The following is a 5751-nucleotide window of genomic DNA, read 5'->3' as shown; positions in this document are numbered from 1 at the left end:
ATATGATATGATATGATATGATATGATATGATATGATATGATATGATATGATATGGGATGGGATGATATGGGATGGGATGATATGGGATGGTACGATATATATGACATAACATAATATAACAAACATACCAGTGTAATAATAGTTAAATTATTATTATTATTATTATTATCATTATTATCATTATTATTATTAATAATATATTTAGCCCTTAGGCAGACTTCCAGAGAAGGAAGGGGTATCAAGTACTTGGAATACCTGGCACGTTTGTTATGGACATGTTATTTTCTTTCTCTAGAGGGTACAGCAGTATCACTTTGTGGATTAGAGGAAGGGTATCACTAATATCTAGTGATGAGAAATTTCTGATAGAGAAGTAAGAGAAATTGTGGCTATGAAAGTATAATTTTAAACTGAAAATAATAACCTTTTGGCTTACTGACATGAAAGACAATTATTGTATTTTCTCAATATTCATGGCAATCAAGAATCTATATAGGAACAATCCATAAGGCTATTATGTCAGTCTTGACAATTCCCTTCCTCCCCTAATCCTGGTATGCATTTTTGCCTTCAGCCTTCCTGTAATATTCATTTGGCAAAATGCCACCAATTTAATTCCTACAACCATTCATAATAATGTCAAAATGCATTAATTTTTAAAGTTCTTCTTACCCATGCCTCACAAGTAATTAAAGATATCATCAGTGGGGAAAATGGTCCAGAGATCTTAACTTAGGCCCAAATTTCTGATTTAAATCCTCTCTCTCTCAAAGGTTTATTCAAGATCTGCCTGAGACAGACATGAGGCAACTCCACCCTACAAAGTGTGGTATTTTGCTTTTACAAATATGCTAAAGGTCTTAGTAGGACTTTTTAGCTAGAGCTCAGGCCTACAGATAGAATCATAGAATCATAGAACACCCTGAGTTGGAAGGGACCCACAAGGATCACAGAGTCCAGCTCCTGGCTCCACACAGGACTACCCAAAACTCAGACCATATGTCTGAGGGCATTGTCCAAACACTTCTTGAACTCCAGCAGGCTCGGTGATGTGATCACCTCCCTGGGGAGTCTGTCCCAGTGCCTCACCTCCCTCTCAATTAAGACCCTTTTCCTGATACCCAGTCTGATTCTCTTCTGATACAGCTTCGTGCCATTCCCTTTGGTCCTATGGCTGGTTGCCAGAGAGAAGAGATCAGTGACTGCCGCTTCATTCCCCCTTGGGAGGAAGCTGTAAGTTGACATGAGGTCTTCTCTCAGATTCTTCTTCTCTAGGCTGAACAAACCAAGTGACCTCAGCTGTTCCTTACATGTCTTTCCCTCCTTTGGACACTCTCTAACAGTTTTATGTCCTTTTTATACTGTGGTTCCCCAAACTGCACACAGCACCTGAGGCAAGGCCACACCAGTGCAAAATAGAGCGGGACAATCACTTCCATTGACCAGCTAGCAATGCCATTCTTGATGCACCCCAGGGTATAGTTGGCCCTTTTGGCTGTCAGGGCACACTGTTGACTCATATTTAACTTGCCATCAACCAAAACCTCCAGATCCATTTCTGCAGGGCTTTTCTCCAGCCTCTCATCCCTTAGTCTGTATGTATAGCCAGGATTCCCCCTTCCCAGTTGTATAATCTGGAACTTGCTCTTGTTATATGTCACATTGTTGGTGATTGCCCAGCTTTCTCGTTTGTCAAGATCTCATACAACTTCAGGGCTGGCTGGTAGTTTATCAGTCCCACACAGCCATGACACTTTGGGACACTTGGGGTCATAGAGCCCATGATGCAGTATGAATTGCCCATATGCAGTATAAAGCTGGTATTTTGCTTTCCTTTCAGAATATTGTTCAGCTGTGTCCATCTGAATGACAGACATATCCAGTTTAGAATTTCTCTAAGCAGATATACTCAAGCTATTTCAAAACCTAGGGTAGCAGTAGTCTCCCTAAGAAGATGATGGAAATTTAAAAGTTAGTGATAACAGATAATGACAATAATTATGTTTAACTGTCTTTTATTATTGTATTGGGGAAGGCTACCGAGGCATTGTAAATTTGAGTCTAATCATGATAATAGCAGTCTTTCATTCAGTTTTAATATGAAACCAGTTGAACACTAAGAGGAAATAATTAGCTGAAAGAGCAGGTCACATGCTGGGATAGCGGAACAGTAGAATCCGTTCTAAGATTTCATTATTAGAAATGAAATGCAAATGATGTGAATATGAGGCACAGATTGTATTTATTTTTGTGTGAAATACAAGGGTCACACAGAGAAGCACAGGTTAAGAAACAGAGCTAGAGAATACGTAACTGACAGGAAAACAGTCAGGAAAAAGGTGAGGAGATTTCTGGATGAAGTGCTGGATAAATTTATACCTGGAATAATGAAAGAAACAGAAATCCTGGTGCTTGATTCTTACTCATTTAAAGGAGTTAATTTACATACCCTCCATTAATAATTAGGATTTCACAAATTCTTAATTTAGTCAATTTTATCTTTCTTCTTTTTTTTTTTTTTTAATTATTATTTTTTTTCCTTATATTCATGTAGCCAGAATTTTGGCCAGCTGCACCAATGAATCAGTAATAGCATTAATTCTATATATACAGAAAATAGAAGTAAAATAAAAATTGTAATTTTTATAATATTTAGACTTGATTATAAACTATAGAATCATAGAATGTCTTGGATTGGAAGGAACATTAAACATCATCTAGTTCCAACCCCACAGCCATGTGAAAGGATGCCACCCACTCAATCAGGTTGCCCAGGGCCTCATCCAACCTGGTCTTGAATACCTCCAAGGATAGGTCATCCACAATTTCTCTGGGCATCCTGTTGCAGCACCTCACCACCTGAATAATTTTCTCCTAATATCTAATCTAAATCTCCCCTCTTTTGGTTTAAAGCCATTCCCCCTTGTCTAATCATTATCTGAACAAGCAAAAAAAAAAGTTGTTCTCCAATACATACATTGGAATAAAAGTTGTTTATAGTGTTAAAAAAATAATAATAGTTGCTCTCCGTAACATACTTAAAAGTAACACATAGTTAAAGGTTGAGGACTGGGGAAAGAGATTATTATTAAGCATTTCCCCACCCTGGATATTTGAAATTCCAGTTTAAATTTTCCATCCATTGTTTTATAGGCACAATTTAATATTGACTAGTTGGTCTGAATTCTGTTTCTGCAGGTATGTCTGACAGAAATCATTCCTATTTCTTCCTCAGAATGTTGCAAAAAAAATTTTACCCCTCCAAACGCAAACACACACACAAACCTGGGAAAACCATTGCTGTGTTCATAGGATATTTTCTTTCTAAATAGAGATTATAAGGACCTTTAAGATACTGTAATATAATTCCTCATATAGCATTACAATATAAATCCCATTTCTCAATGAAAAACAAAGCCATAAAATGTAAGCATTTCCTCTTAATTTTTATTGACCTTGTGTGGGGACCTTTACTAGAATTTCCCTTAGTCTTCTATTTTCTGAAATACTAAATCTGCTTGTAATTATTTGACTTCTTCTGTTAAATGGTGGCATGCAAACACATATTCAGTGTCTGATCAGTTTTATTTTTTTTTAGAAATCCTTAGAATACTCCATGAAACTCTCTGTTTGCTGTTTATGCCAATGTGGCAGCTATCTTAGATAACATACCTCAGGAGAGGCTTTCTGCAGACTTGCTGTCTTCCCTGGAAAAATGACATACTTTATTCTGGGTTGATTAACAGCTAGTGGATCCATCAGAGGCTTTTAGGGCTAACGGCTTTAGAAGAACATAAACTCCTGGCTTTGTGCTATTAGAAAATGTCATTCAAATTGCTTCTAGTAATGGCTTATGAACACTAAATACAAATTTCTATACACTTACAGCCATAGCCTGAACAGATATCTGGATTCTCCCAGTAACTCCATCTTTCGGGTCATTTACTATAATAATTGCTGCTATGCAGAGTGGACATAAGTCTCATGGTAAGATAATTTTATTTATGAAAAAAAACATTTGAGTCCAGCCAAGGTCAGTGAATCTACTTCTGTAAACATAGTGTCACTTCCATTGAAATTTTAATAGAAAAAAAAAAAAAAAAAAGTATTCTTTAGCTTGTTTCAGAGTGCCTTTACATAAAGGATCATTTTTAGGACAGATAAAAGAAGCATTAAAGGAAGTACATTCTCTTTAATATTAACAATCATTATCAATTAATAGCACTGTTAGTTGGGATCTTTAAAATATGTAGGAAAATTATGTTTCAAAGGCACTGACACCTTGGGATATATTAAATTAGATCTTTGCCAGCAGCATTGATTTCTCTTGCACACAAGTGGGAAACAGCAGCCTGGAAAGTAATGATGCTAGTAAACCCACAAGACAGATACAGGCAAAGCATTTGTATATACCTTCACTACTTCAAATATCATTTCTTTTTAGTAAAATATGTCGTTCACTAGAGAAACCAATTTATTCTTAAGGTTTATCTCTTCAAAAAGCCCTGTTATGCTCAAAATCTTCTTTATGTGCAAACAGTAAACACATCTTTTATATAAAGCCAAGAATTCATGGTTATTACTATTATTGAAATGTTAAATGTCTAATTAAAAATCATTGCTAGTCTAGATATTGTTCTGGTATTTACACATAATATTTCCATACAGAAAAGATCTCAGTAATCATACAATTGACATTGTAACATACTTCTAGTTCCTACTACCTTTCTTATGGTTATACTCGCCTTTCCATTGCTCTTCCAGGTCTTAAAGTCACTAGTTGCAGCTGCTGGAGAGGAAGAATCTGCCTCTGGAGTCCTTTACCAGTAATATAATATAATAAAGTAATATAATGTTGATATTTGTGATTTCTTCCACACTTTAGGATCAACTTGGTGTCACTTTTCCATATTTGCTAATGGAGTTTTACACATTTGCTTTTTATTTATTGGTATGCAGCTCCACACAACACCACAACTTTTGCGTGTTTCTATTTCTTCATTTTCTTTTTGACCAAAACCAGTTTTGCTCATCTCCAGCTGCATTTCTACTCCGTATCTGTGCTTCTTGAGGCCTCTGCTATGGTACCAGGACAGTATTTCTGCATACTACAAAATTGTGTGTAAATATCTCTTTCTACATAGAAAACCTGCTCATTACTTTTACCTATTTAAAACTATGATTTTATCACATGAAGCTAAATGAAAACAAAATAGCTATAAATACTTAGTCAAGTAAATAAATCAGTATCGCAACTAAATCAAGTAAAACAAATTTGCAGACAGTTCAGGAAAAGTTCAGACAGAGCAAACTTGACAAGACTCAGTCCTCAGGCTTTGCAAATTCCATACAAAGTGTCACGTAATTTTCATTTAAGTCTTTATAGGAAAGAAAGAACTCGTTCAAGATTTCTTATATAGGGCAAATCTAACACCGTGAGAAACTATGGTGTCTTAAAATAATTATCTCTCATGATTCTTACTAGCAAATGTGAAGAAAACAGCTACAGTTTTCCCAGATTTTGCAGATAGTGATCACACTCAGACATTTAATGGAAAAGATAGAAAAGATGAAAATGAAACCATCTCATCAAAAATCTCTTTCATAAAACTAATTTCCAATCTTCAAGATATATATATTCTTTCTGAAAAAAAAAAAAAAAAAAAAAAAAAAAAATAAATGAAAAAAAAAAAACAACATATTTGAGATAAAAAAAAAAAAAAAAAAAAAAAAAAAAAAAAAAAAAAAAA

At 35.0% G+C, this 5751-nt stretch overlaps 1 long non-coding RNA gene across 1 annotated transcript in view; it reads right to left on the bottom strand.

Annotated features, from left to right (window-relative positions):
* Positions 1-1573: 1573 nt before the first annotated feature.
* Positions 1574-5751, bottom strand: part of LOC118159364 — a 17080-nt gene continuing 12902 nt past the window's right edge. Inside the window, exon 3 of the long non-coding RNA XR_004747087.1 lies at positions 1574-1588. This is a non-coding gene — a long non-coding RNA (uncharacterized LOC118159364). The remainder of the gene's footprint in view (positions 1589-5751) is intronic.

The sequence above is a fragment of the Oxyura jamaicensis genome, chromosome 1 (assembly GCF_011077185.1).
Source record: "Oxyura jamaicensis isolate SHBP4307 breed ruddy duck chromosome 1, BPBGC_Ojam_1.0, whole genome shotgun sequence".
Lineage (NCBI taxonomy): Eukaryota > Metazoa > Chordata > Aves > Anseriformes > Anatidae > Oxyura > Oxyura jamaicensis.
Note: the sequence above shows the minus strand (reverse complement) of the source record. Positions and strands in the feature narration are given on the sequence as shown.